The following is a 14829-nucleotide window of genomic DNA, read 5'->3' on the forward strand; positions in this document are numbered from 1 at the left end:
CAAAATAATGATAAAAAAATAGTATGGCAAAAAATTTTCCTAAAAAGGCATCAAAATTTTTATTGGTTCATAATTCTGGTTTTCCAGTGTCCATTAGTTAACTTGATTATTTTTATTAATTAATAAATGGTGTCTTAAAATATTTACTATTCATTGATGAACGACAATCCGACGGGTGATCTACGTAATATTCTTTACTTACTATGTGTTGAGTCCATAATTTTATGCAGGATTTATGAAACTTTTAATTTGTAACCGTGTCCTGCCTAAGTATAAACATAAATTCGGACTGATATATAATGTCTTACCTCTTGTACAAACGTAATAAAGGGTGAATTATTATTAAAGGGAACCCTACACAATATTATAAGTACTAATCAATGCAGTCTGTAAATCATTGCAACGGAAAGATTTTATATAAATTACGAGAGGAAAGCCGGCAGGAATCAAGTTATATATCCATCGCCAATGGTACATACGACATTTTTTTAGTAAATAAAATCGGTGTATATCCTTGTTGTAAGCTATAAGTATTGTAAAACAAAAAATTCTCTAGCTCTATTCTAACGTAAATTTGTAAGATAGGAACAGATGCGCCACACTTGAAATAGAGACAAGAGGATTAAGAAACTTGCCAAGTGTTTACTAGAAACCGAACTCAGACTATACAGCTGTTGAAAACAGCACTAAACCACAAGTCTGAGGATATTTACTGCTATGTTTAACTATGTTTTCCGCTGATTATATTTACTGCTATGTTTTCCGCTGATTTGATATCTATACTAATATATAATATTAATTGCTATTTAATTACAGCTATGTTTTCGGCTGATATATCTACGTACAATATACTTATATATTATACTTATTGCTATGTTACTACACATAATGTTTTCAGCTGATATATCTTTACCAATAAGCAGAAGAGTTTGTTTAAACGCACCAATCTCAAGAACTACAAAAACCTGTTTTTAATAATATGTTTCATTAGTCCTGAGTGCTATAGGCTAGTTTTATTTCGGCAAAATGTTTATCCCGGAAATCTTTTAACGCGGGCGGAGCCGCAGGCAAGTTAGTTGGAGATATAAAGGAAATTATAATTACAATTTATCAAAACTTTCGACCCCACTCCTCTTACCATCAGGTGCAGTGGGATCTTTGCCATGTCTGTATTCAGGGTCATTTTGACATTGCATTACTAAATGTAACCACGTACTTGTCTTCTTGGATATTACACTTTATAATAAGTTACTGGATTCGTAGATGTAAAATAAAAAAGTGAAAGTTTCGAATAAAATAAATATTAATAAAAAATAATTTTAATTTTACGCGCCCTAATGCCACTACTACTACATACATAACATCACGCATTTATCCCCGAAGGGGTATGCAGAGGCGCAACTAGGGCACCCACTTCTGCCTCGGTGGCGTAGTTGTATTGCATGTCCGGTACAATAGCGCTCTGAGGTCCTGGGTTCGAATCCCGGGTCGGGCAAAGTGATATTTGGGTTTTTCTGCTCAGTATCAGCCCGGAGTCTGGAATTTGTGCCCGATATGGCGATAGGCTCGCCCCCTATCACATCATGGGACGGAACATACTTGGCGAAAAGTGGGTGCCCTAGTTGCCACTACTACTACTCTAAGAAAATTCGTCGCAGCAGCAACATTATACTTTCAGACAGAAATACCCTCACATACACGCCATATTCGCATTAAACTACAAAATAATAAAAATCAGAAAACTAAGACTAGGACTTTTGGTGAAAATATTCGTTACTAATGGATAATTTATGGCAGAATATCAGCAAAGGAGACGACGAGTATGTGGTTTCATTTAATAACGCAATGTCAAAATGACCGTGTGTATAAAAAAACTATTTCTTTTAATTATTATTGACACCCATGACGAGCAGAACTGCCACATGTTTCTTCATCGGATATGACCGATTAATTGGAATAAGTGACATAAACAATATTTATTAACGCCCTACAAGACGCCATTTGTAAATGGTCAAGTATTAGTTAACAGTAGTCAATAAGAAGGAGTCGATTGACCTTAATAGCTATTTATTAACACTATAGTAATGAACGTATCAAACAACGTATAAAAGCGGCGATAGCCTAGTTGGGCGTGGAACGGACTGCTAAGACGAATGTCCGCAGGTTCAAATCCCAAGGGCACACTCCTCTGACTTTTCTAAAAAATCACGTGTGTATTCTTTGTGAATTTATCGTTCGCTTTAACGGTGAAGGAAAACATCGTGAGGAAACCTGCACATCCGAGAAGTTCTCTATAGGAATTTCGAAGGTGTGTGAAGTCTACCAATCCGCACTAGGCCAGCGTGGTGGCCTAAGACCTAATCCCTCTCAGTAGTAGAGGAGGCCCGTGCTCAGCAGTGGGCAAGTATATAATACAGGGCTGATATTATTATTATATAATGAACGTATCATCAGTATTTTGTTTACACACTCTCGACTTTCGTTCTCGAAGGTGTAGGGAAAGGCTCAACCAGCATACTCACTAACTGGCGTGTGTATTCCGTCCCATGATGTGATAGGGGGCGAGCTTATCGCCATATCGGGCACAGATTCCAGACTCCGAGCTGATACTAGCAGAAAAACCTAAATTACACAAAATATCAATTTTGGAAATCGCATACAGATATTTTGTCGCGATGATAATAAATACGTTAAAAGTTTCGTTCTCTATGAATGGATATTTAAATCGCCAAATTCCATTTCCTAAGACACCATTTTAATCGCACATCTACTTATGATAGGTCTCTCATATGTGAGAGTCCGCCTGCGTAGGTACTGTAATGTCTATTTCGGCCGCCTAGCAGCAGTGTACTCACTGTTGTGTTCCGCTTTGAAGGACATTGTAGCCAATGTAACTACTTGACATAATAAGACTTAACATCTCATGTCTCAGGATGGCGAGCGCAGTGGAATACCAAATAATACTTTGTAATTTAAGGTGTTGGATGGTGTTTCTACTATTTATAGGCAGTCATATCCTTTACCATCAGGCGAACGGCAAGTTCGTCTCGTTATACAAAGACATAAAAAAAATAGGTATTGTCATTTTAATTGACCACACCTCGTCCCTCGAATATCCATATAAACAGTTTTGATAATACATTGTGTCGTCGAAGCTGTCAACCAAGTTTGACCATCGGGGTCAGATAGCGGCTTCTTTTTTACTTATACGATTTATTTGGTATGTTCCATCAACCAGTTTTCATGAAAGTTAAATAGCGTAAAATGAAATTACAAAAAATGCAAGAATACGTTTTTTTGGTGTGTACTGAATATTGTTATGGCTTTATTGGTCGATTCATCGTTGCACGTAAAATTGACCCGTAATCAAAAGACATTAAACTATATAGTTAGTTATAGATCGGATATCAGGGCCAAATTTTTGATCCAAAAGTTACTACCAAATGGTAATAAGTCGCCGTCTTATTTAAAATGTCTGTATTACAAGATGTCAGAGCGTCCTTAAATATTTATACAAAAATAATATATCTACAGAAAATATTATGCTAATATCCGCAATTAAAATATACAAAACATAATATGGAAAAAATATGACATTTATTTTACATTAATGTTTTGCTATTTCACCGTAGATTGAGTTATCATCACATAAGCGCAAAATTTTTGTATGACAACCAGCCCAATGTGCTCTCTATATAATCTTAGAACTCTTTATCCGTAATAGTCATAAATTTCCTCAACAGGGGTTGCCGTGTTACATATCATCACGCCTCTATCTCATAGGGGTAGGCAGAGACTATGGATTGCCACTTTGCACGATTCTGGCAAACTTCTCGCGCTTCCTCCACCTTCATCAATCTTTTCATGCATTCCCGTCGGTTCTGGGTACTTTTGACCTGGCCTTTACTGAGACTGTCAGGTATCTGACATTCGAAGGTTCGGTGCGGTCGACCCCTACTGGCTCTTCCATCCACATTCGCCTTATAAACCCTCTTTGTCAGTCTCTTATCATCCATCCTCCCCAAATGCCCAAACCACCTGCCGTGTTAATTCCAAAAAACATAAATGGAAATATCGATTATCGAAATGCCATCTTTTATAAATAGTTAAGGTTATATATATTTATTTTTTTTGAGTATCGGAATTCATAATTAAACCGCCTGAGGCAGACAAATAACAATCAGGCAAAATCGTGTCGACTGGCGAAGAGAAATCATCTTTCATCAGCCGACAAACAATGTCGACTCTACTCTAAATGAGGTGCAGTGGGCTCATGATTACCATATAAACAACAATAAAATAGTTATTTCCATATAAATTGCCATATAAAAAATAATAAAAATGAAGTTTTAAAAAAAAAGGTTTATTACACATAAATTGCCGTATAAAAAACGAAAAATGCAGTTTAATCATTTTTTTTTACATTTCTCCTAAGCCTGTTTATTCGTTTAACAAAATATTTCAATAACGATTTATTTGCGTTCTATTTTCGAATTCATTGACTTGTCGGTGCCAGATGGTCGAATATTCTCACGTTAACTTGAATCATGAAGGTTTAAAGCTGGCTCTATAAATCTAAGCTGACAATATTCCGACTAATAAACTTGAGCCGCATTAAACTGCTATTTCTAGTAATCACGACTGGCATTATAAATAGTTTCTTTCAATAAGCTATTATTTTAAATGAGCGATAATTGTCTTGTTGGTCTACAGAGTACTTAGCTGTAAGTAAGGTTCTGAATTCGACACCTAGTCAGGTAACAAAAGTTTAACTTTTTTTTATTCAACGAAACCTCTGATTCTTTATACATCCAGTTAGCCAAAAAACTAGCTAAACAAATTCAAAACATCAAAACGCTTCCGTACAACATCTTCAATCGATTTTTTTTCTGCTTACTGTTACTGCCACAGAACGCTTTTTTATAAACCTTTCGTCTTGTAGGTCTCGGCAAAAGCGCCATCTATTGGGTCCAAAATTATCCTATAGCTCAAGCTGGAACTAACTGAACTGTTACAAATATTTCACTGAAATCGGTTATGTAATTCGAGAGAGTATTGTCTACGATAAAAAAATTATACAAAAATAATAAAATACTGAATTATCGTAGATAAGTTCATTTTTATTAGGAATTACACGAGTTGAAGCATGAAAGAAAATGTGAATAGTTTTTGTTTAAAAAAACTATGTGGTCACAATAAATTACTTTCTTTTTTTTTCTTCGTCCTTAGACGACAGGCGTATTTCTTTACTTCTAAATTACATTAGACTAAAAGTTGCGTTCATATTTCTCCAAAAATATCACCCAAAATTTCCAACGGTTTTCGAAATTTCCGGTCATTTTTAAAAAATATTCTTTGATTCAATCCTAATATTTTGCATATATACATTCATAATATAGTCGTTAATCGTATTAGTATTCTTATCAATTGAATACATCAGTAACCACGGGACAACCTTGGCCTTCATTCGAAACTGGAATTCGTGCGATTTTAATTCGCAGACATTATAGACGGGTTTCAATATTCATCACTCATAGCTTTTATCCGTGAAAGGTTAGGCAGATGCGCAACTTATGCAGCCACTTTCTACCGTGTTTGATAAAGGGCGAGTCCATCGCCATTTCAGGCACAAATTCAAGACCCCAGGCTGATATTGATTAATAATAATATCAGCCCTGTATTATATACTTGCCCACTGCTGAGCACGGGCCTCCTCTACTACTGAGAGGGATAAGGCCTTAGTCCACCTCGCTGGCTTAGTGCGGTAGACTTCACACACCTTCGAAATTCCTATAGAGAACTTCTCAGATGTGCAGGTTTCCTCACGATGTTATCCTTCACCGTTAAAGCGAACGATAAATTCACAAAGATACACACATGATTTTTAGAAAAGTCAGAGGTGTGTGCCCTTGGGATTTGAACCTGCGGACATTCGTCTTGGCAGTCCGTTCCACACCCAACTAGGCTATCTCCGCTTTGACTGATACTGAATACAAAATCCCAATATCTTTGACCGATCCGTCGGTCAAGCCAATCTGAGACTACTGCAGTCATACCGAAATACAACTACGTCACCGTGGCAGTCAATTCTTCCAATATTAATCGAAAATCAATGTAACAACGCAGGTATTGTAAACATAATATTATTTTCATGCCGGATTTTCGAAGAGCGTGACACGGTTTGTGTGCAAAATGTAAATTCCCTCAAACGCCACTATCAGCTCCGCCATTATATACCGTATATTCTAATCCTCAACACTCATTTTTCAACTTATCGCACAAGCCGTTTTAAATAATTCACACATAAATAATTCTAGACATAAACAAAACGAATTAAGAATTTGTATGAAGTACAAATTGTATAATTTTAGAAGTGTGTTTTTTTTATTCAATTGTAATACAAGAAAACAATATTTATGAGACAAGTCTGTTGGCGCATATAAATTATGATGAAATAATACTTGACCATATACGTTACGGTGTCAAGAATGCACGCATTTATTTGCAGCAAATTTGAATTTTTATGTTTTCTTGCTCATATTATTGCGTTTATAATATATCAATTCAATATGATCTTATCATTATTGCCTTCAAAGAACAAATTTACTCAAAAAACAATTTGTTTTAGGATTTTCGTATCATACTCATACTAGGAAAGTATTTTTTGTGAGGTTATCAACTATAGGTTTTGTCTGCGGCTCCTTCCACGTGAATTTTTTTTGCGGGTTAAATATTTTCCCAGGATGAAAAGTAATCTATGACACTCAGGCGTAATGTAGCTTCCTTTTAGTAAAAAATCAAAATCGGTTTAGTAGTTCCTATAATTAGCGCATTTAAACAAACAGACTCTTCAGCTTTATTATTCATATAGATTAAACAAAAACATACTTGAATAATTAAGATTGAAGTATGTGACCGTTATGGCGATATTCTTACCTCGTACCATACCATCGGACTGATATAAGCAACGTTATCTGCCTAACTCTTCGGGTATGAAAGCGTGAACATACCTATATTGAAGATGCAATTCTGGGTATACTTCATCTTTTTTTCTTGAACGACTTGTTACTCAATCGTTTTTATTTAGACTTATGTTCCTCTTTGTAATACTGTACTAACTTACAAGCTAACAGAAAACGTGGAACATTAATTAAGTTTCCATAAATGCATTTAAATTGTAGATTTTGTGAATAAACTGACAAAATAAACAATCCCAAATCTAACAGCAAGTAAGCTTCGATCTTCAGCATCCTTACAAGAATTACCGTGGAATGGGGAGAGGAATTACCGCTTAAATGATTAAAACCATACGAAATTGGTAAAAGATCGACAACAAAAACTAGGTTATATTGACTGATATGCCTGTGGAGACCATTGGAAGAAGACTCTCACTGGCTCTACTCTCTTTGCGCCACACTTACGATAAATTTCGGTACAGTAATTTTGATAAGAGTTAATTATTATGTTACGCTTGATATATTTTACGACCGACCTGACAGCGACCATAGTACACAAGGTATCAAACCTCGACATAGTGACCCATTTAAATGAGTCGCGTCCCGGGATTAGTCTGTGTATCAGTGGCGAAGGGTGAAATTCTTCAAAAGGTAACCCGTGACAAACAATGCTTTGGTTAATTTATTGCGGCCAATTTAACAGAAAATACAAACGTTAATAAACCTAAAAGGAAGCCGGTAGGAATCGAGTTGTATGGACGCTTCGTCACTACTGTGTATATCCAGTTCCAATAGGCTGGCATAATTGTATCGACTGTCCAGTGGTAACCATCTCTTGTCAGTCCACATTCTATTGGATCCCACCCCACTAACCATTAGGTGCTGAAAAGCCACTTTTCCTTGTCCGCATAAGAAAAATCTCATCAAAATATTCCATAACACTAGAAATAATATAACACCCGTGTTCAGCACGAGCATTTCATATCACAAGTCTCATTTGTTCAAATAAAAAAGCAACACCAACTTATCTAGATATAAAAGCTGGAATACCACTCTTGGCACTAAAGCGTTAAAGTAAAACGCTGTGGCAGTAAGCGACATGATAACTAAGATAAGATATCTAAGGCCTGGTCTCCACAGTAATGGTAACAGGAAAGGAAATTATGCAGTTCAGTAGATCGCAGACGTGTTCTTTTTTATCTGGAAGTGTGGCTTAGTCGATTTAGATGTAAAATTATGTGGTTAATTTACATACGTTCTATAGGAAGAAATTAAGGATAAAATTGGTATTTTAATTTAATCCTCGATAGGTAAAGGCACCGTTGCATTTGTGTTAAATGGATCTGCCTTCCTGTAGACCACCTAGAATAAGCCCTTACACGAAGTTTTTAACCATGTTAACAATGGTTCAGAAAGTGAATAAAACATACACCATTCTCTATCGCTTAATATATGAGTAGTGGGGAAAATGATTACGAATAAAAGCGCCATATCGCCACAGTACGTCCTATGTTGTGACTGCAAATGGGCCTACATAACCAAAAGGTGGTAAACAGTTTTGCAGAAGTCTTTGCATTGACATTCTGCAGTTCGAGTTTATTATCTTTATGACGTTACAAAAGTCGTAAAATTTCCATACGTGTGGTCACGTAGTTGTGTTTACGGTTTCTAGACATAATCTTTGATGCAAATCAATAGATAGGATAACTTTACGACCATAATTTACAACGTCTACGTGTCAATCATAAATAAAGGTAATGTTAACATATTTTATTTCATAGTACAAATTATTAATATCATTCCGGTGGAGTCCAGCAAATAGCATTCTGAACTTTTCTTTAATACATATAAAAAGTATTCAAGGAACCAATCAGTTTTTCATGAAGTAAAAAATAACGCAAAAACAAACAAACTGTCGCTTGGTCTGAAAAACCCAATAGCAATGGACGTTTTAAAAAATCTAGACATTTTTGCCGACAGTATTCACAAAGAATTTCCAAGAAAAATATTCATTGCACTAACGAGAGTCGGCGCCGAAGAGAAAAATACTACTATAGATACAGACTAATCTCTTTTGCCTTTGTCCTAATTATTGGGAATAGGTAAAGAATTTTTTGAGTATTATAACGGCAAGGGAATGTGGGTCTTCTTAATTCCTAAGCTGACTGAACCTGAGTAGTAGCACTGTCCTACAGAAAATAGAGGTGAAATAGCAGCAACGCCTATCCCGTTGCGTTTTGTGTAGGTAGTAATTACGATTTGTGACTCAATAATCTTCATTTCTTTCTTTGAAAATCGGCCTTCTACGGCTTCTTCTAGGCGTTCACTAGTATTGAAAATCATAACGTTTCCATGTCTTCTGCTATAGAAACCACTAATTTTTATTCTGCTTTATCATATTTTTTTATTGTATATCAGAGGTTCTTCTAGTTTTCTATTCTTGAATCCGGTTTTCCTAGTATTACAATGTTAGCATAGAATGCAACCATAAAGGTAAAATGGAAGCTTGTGTTGCTTTACAAACGTTTAGTCGAATCCAATCCAATCTCGATATCTATTGAGATTAAAGCGGTGAATCGTGTAAGCTATGCGGACTCGCCGTGGAATAATCCAGTTTTATTTCAGTTGATACGCTGATCTCTGATCGTATAGCCCCTGTTGCTTAGTAATAAGATCGATAATGTGGTAGGTGAATTACAAAAACTTTTTACATAAAGAAATATTTTTTTGTAAATAAGTAATAAATAAAATAGTTTATTTATCAGGTAGGCGGACAAAGTTGCTTTTATTCATGTATTAACACGTCAATACAATTTATAAGAATAATAATTATTATTTCTAAATACTTAAGATCACTTATACAACTACGGACATTTTAAATTAGTAGTTATATAGAAATAATATGTAACAGTATTGGGAATATAATTAAATATTCGATTTATAACATAAAAGGTCAACAGCACGAGTTCACGAAGGAAGTGGAATCTATAAAATCTTGTTTCTATATTTTTTGTCACGAGGAAGTTATTATAACGGTGTCAATGAACCAAGACCGCCCAGATGTACTGCAGGGCAGTGGGACAGTTAAATCATCACAGAAATCATTCTATTCATAGATATCTGTTATAATATAAACAAGCCGGTACTATTTAAAATGCTTGGCTTATTTCCAACGGCTCATTGGATACTCGATTCATCTTTGACAAAATTTTCGTCACCAATTTAATGTTTCTGTATTTTTATTCTGACGAATACGCGCTGAATTAAACAGTGATTCATTCTAAATATCTATTGCGTTCTACAAACGCTATTGGATTGTGGTCATGAAACACTACAGTACACGAAATTTGCTGAAGCATCTGTCTAGAAAGATTTAAAATTAATTGTAGTTCCAAATTATTTCGTTGATTTGATTTGGATTTAGGCAAAGAATATTTTTAGTATTTAATTAGGTCGTAGATATATTTCTATTATCCGATACAATTTTAGATCCGACATCTTTATTTGTAATTGACAAAAATATTCTGCTTAACTTAATGATGAGACGAAAGAGCTTATAGTTAGAAATTCCCCTCCAAAGCAATTCTTGTGCGCTTGGTCTCCGCACTAATTGTTAACCCATGCATAAGGCGCCACATTTGCCGCGACCCTAGGCACACAGTTCAGTGTGTATACCTCATGGTTGCTAAATACACATTGAGGCTTATAAGGGTTCGCGAACATTTCCTCTCCCTCTTCCTTCCAACTATCCTGAGATGGCTCCTCCTCCTTCCTCTTCTGTTCCTTCACCCTATCCCCTCCCTTTTTCCTCCCAGGCCCTGAGACCGGATAACGGTGGGTCGCTAGCGGACCGTCCGCTGGCACCCTCGTTGATAACAGTAGGGCCTACCAAATCCTCAGAGTGTCTGCCATGGTTGCTAAGCCGAGGTATCGCATGTTCACCGTTCGCAGGCTACCCCGTTGATAACCTCGATAGATGTCCAAAAGAATAGTAAGAGATTGTAGACGCTACGTCTGCCCATGAGCAATAGAATCACCACACATAACCAATGGCAAACACTGTTTGACACTGATTGTTCCTGTCCGTTCCTATAAAGTCCTGTAATATTTATGAGAAAATGTATAGGATATAAACTATGTAGGAATAATTTTAATGTTAGCAGTCTTACCTGATAATAATATATTATTAGTTATATTTATTGTTCATCAGTACAATGCCATAATGCCACTTCTAAATATTATCATTAATTGTATTCATCAAGATGTCGAGACACATTCATACATATTTTGTCCCGTTTGGTAATCAATACTATTCAAACGTATAATTATTATACTATTTTATTTAGGACAATAACAAATTGCCTCTATCATCTAGAATAGGTCGTTTAGATCTTTTTTAATATCATGAACAGATAGCATCAATGACACCGCTGTTGTAATTCAAACTCTGGAGTATCGAATTATATTGAATTGTTAGTTGGAAAAAACATTTATTTCGAATACAATTCAAGCATCAGTTTGTTTTTTATTTAATAATTATGCTAGTTTTGCTCGCGACTCCACCCGCTTGGAAAAGTATTTCTGAGATAAAAGCCCCGCTTAAAATTTTCCGGAAATAAAAATCCTGTAACACGAGATACGTATACGATCTTTAATCGTGGTTACTTAATTACTCGCAGTCGTGTTTCGCAAGTTGTGACCATCATTCCAAGAGGCCTGTTTATCTAAATAATAAGCCGAAATGTTATATAAAAGTTCTTAATATTTTCAAAACATTCTTAGCATTTTAATAAATACAATGATTTTCGTACACCAGAATTATCACAAAAACCTGCAAAATAAAAGTAGCATTTTCATTTTTAAATGATCATTTTTCGAAGCCGCGAGAAACATGTAGTATAACAATACCTTATGCTAAAGTTTTATGATTATGAAACCGTGACCGACGGCTTACTATAATAAGCGAAACACAGACGCAAGAGTCTTGAGATTAGAAATCGATCATATGCATAACTGATTGTATTAAGGGCTGAATAATTTAAAACCAGGTCTGGTTACGACAATTGATATAGTAATATTAATAAATATTTAAGGCATTTTATGAATTTTGCAACATGCATATAGTTTTTAAACATCAAGTCAAGAGATCAGGGCCTTATTCTCTATCCCGCATGTTATTTTAACAGTGATTATCAAGCACGTAACACAACGCATCATGTTTAGGACTATTGAAATTTGGCTTACAGAATACCATTCCACGCACATTTCTCGCAGATAACTTGACACGGCCGCGTTACGCGTTTACACTATCATACAGAATAAGGGCCCAGCACTTAGATATGTACATATAAACGTTAAAAAAACAATTTTTATTTCAATCCATAGTGATAAGTTCCTGCAATTTTCATTGAGAACTATTTTCCGGAATAAAAAGTATTACATACTTGATTCAGAATACGATCTCTCTGTAACTATGCAAAATTTCATGCAAATCAATTCAGCAGTTAAAACGTTTGCTGCTAACAAACATCCATGCCTCTAAGTACGTTTATTATTTGTCAGAATGACATCACCAATCACGGCCGAAGCGTCAGTGTGTAGAATTTACAAATTCGCAATTAATCTGCCACTTAGTAAGGTTACTTGGGTCACATTTCTTATCAATGTTTGAATATTCTGATATTAGGGTCATAAAAATTATAAACTTAGCGGCTTATGCACCGACGATAGCCTAGTTGTGAGTGGAACGGACTGCCGAGACGAATGTCCGCAGGTTCAAAACCCAAAGACACACACCTCTGATTTTATTTATTTATAATGATAGTTAGATTCAACATAAATGCAAGCCGGCAGAAATCGAAGGACTCTTCACCACAGTTTACAAGTATGAGAATAATATTATATTTTAAATTTAAATGCACGTCTAATTTATTCAATAAGCGCAATAAAAATATTTTTGTAGGTAATAAATCTAAAATTACTTTTTATTGCTCAACTTTTCTTACACACTCGTTAAAACTCAATCAAATTAAAAACAATGTTATCATCGTATCAATTCTGTTTACATAATAAAACGTGTTTTTCTTATTTCATCATCTTTACCTTAACTCTATATTATGCTAATAGAATGTCGACTAACGAGAGATGATTACCCCTCGACAGTCAACACAATTATGCTGGCCTGTTAGAACCGTACATAAAGAGACTGATCCCGGTTTTCGACACACTTAGGTGGACCACTATAGCGGGTTTTAATACCTTGTTTTAACGGTGGACGCTATCCGGGCGGATTTTTAAAATATATCCTACTACCGGCAAAATATTTGTCTAAATTCTCGTAGATGTGCGCTACAAAATAACTGAACGAGTTAAAAACTTCTAAATACTTTTACTCATTGCCTTCAATCGAAATATTGATTTTTCTTTATCTTTAATATTAAACACTCTGGAGTTCATTTTAACTACAAATCGATTGTTGATAAAAAGACAAAAGTAAAAGCGATTTGAAATTTTGATTGAGGTCGGCTTACTTTATGGCTGATTGTACGTAAAAGCGGGCGAGAATTGCTTCCTCATTGAGCATATTTAGGGTAATAGTTTTAATAAATAATTGTGTACGATAATTATTGATAGCAAATCCGTCTAAATAAGGCTGAACAAACCTCAAACGTTAATAATGAACAGGTGTAGTGGTATCCTGGCTCAGAATAAGAAAGTGAAACTACTTTTCCGACATAAATTGCTTATAGCCAGATTGATTTTATGTGATAAATTCCATCGTAGTCTGTTAACGTTTTCTAAATTTCAAACGGACATGCAAACACGTTATCAATTTTTTATTTATGGCATTAGTAAGATTTTTATTGTGAAATAAGACACCCTCTTAAGCGTCATTCAACAGCCAGACACAGTGTCAATTAGCCCTTTAAAATTCTCCGAAAGTCTAAAGTGTGTGGCCTTATTCTCTTCTGTCAGACACTTTATATTAAGGTTATCCGTGCAGACTTCCACTATATTACATCGTAATACAGTTTAAAATCTAACGACAATTTTGAAAGGCGTCGATGTCGCTTTTTGTAAATCCACGCGCCTTGACAAGGGTCAATGTTGGTACCTAAAAATAGAACATAATCTTTATCGTTGTTTTGATAGTTAAATGGAAGCTGTCTCTTTGCCAAAAACCCTTAATGACGATGTACAAAACTGAAGTAATGACCCATTTATGTATGAAATGAAAAGGACTATAGACAAAGTCTCTAAAGGATTAGTTGCGACAAGTTTAGTGTATTAAGTTTGTGAATGGCCTTTAAAATAAATAAACGGTATAATATAATATTTAGTATGGAATTAAGGGTGCTTTTAATTCTAAACTAAATATTATATATTATACTGCTAATATTATATTTCCGCGCGGCAGCAGCGCGGTAGGTAACGACAAATTAAAGGCACTTCAGTGGTAAAAGATGAAATTTTTCAAAAGGTAACCCGAGGCAAAAAAAATGCTTTAGTAAACATATCGCGGCCAATTTAAAAGAAATCAAAAACTAAGACAAACGTAAATGAACTTAAAAGGGAAGCCGGGAGGAATCGGGTTGTATGGACGCTTGTCCACAGAGGCCCTTAAGTCTTTTTAGCGTCGTTTGTGTATTGACAAGTTATATGTATTTATAAATTATCTTGAACATAGCATTTAGTGATGAAATGAATCCATCTCTTAGGGTTCGAAGTTTTAATTTTCAAGTAATTTTTTACTTTACTTGCTAGACACGATTGTGGGCAACTCATATTTCACATGCGTAAGCAAATGGAATTAGTGGATCCATCTTTGCTAGGTTATGAGTCGTTGGTTCCAGCCGCGGAAATCACTTACGTG

The 14829-nt window shown here is 35.2% G+C and overlaps 1 protein-coding gene across 1 annotated transcript in view; it reads left to right on the top strand.

The window, feature by feature from the left end:
• Window positions 1-14829, top strand: part of LOC119193375 — a 67247-nt gene that overhangs the window by 19346 nt on the left and 33072 nt on the right. The gene's annotated exons all lie outside the window — the stretch shown is intronic.

The sequence above is a fragment of the Manduca sexta genome, unplaced genomic scaffold (assembly GCF_014839805.1).
Source record: "Manduca sexta isolate Smith_Timp_Sample1 unplaced genomic scaffold, JHU_Msex_v1.0 HiC_scaffold_45, whole genome shotgun sequence".
Taxonomy (NCBI): Eukaryota; Metazoa; Arthropoda; class Insecta; order Lepidoptera; family Sphingidae; genus Manduca; species Manduca sexta.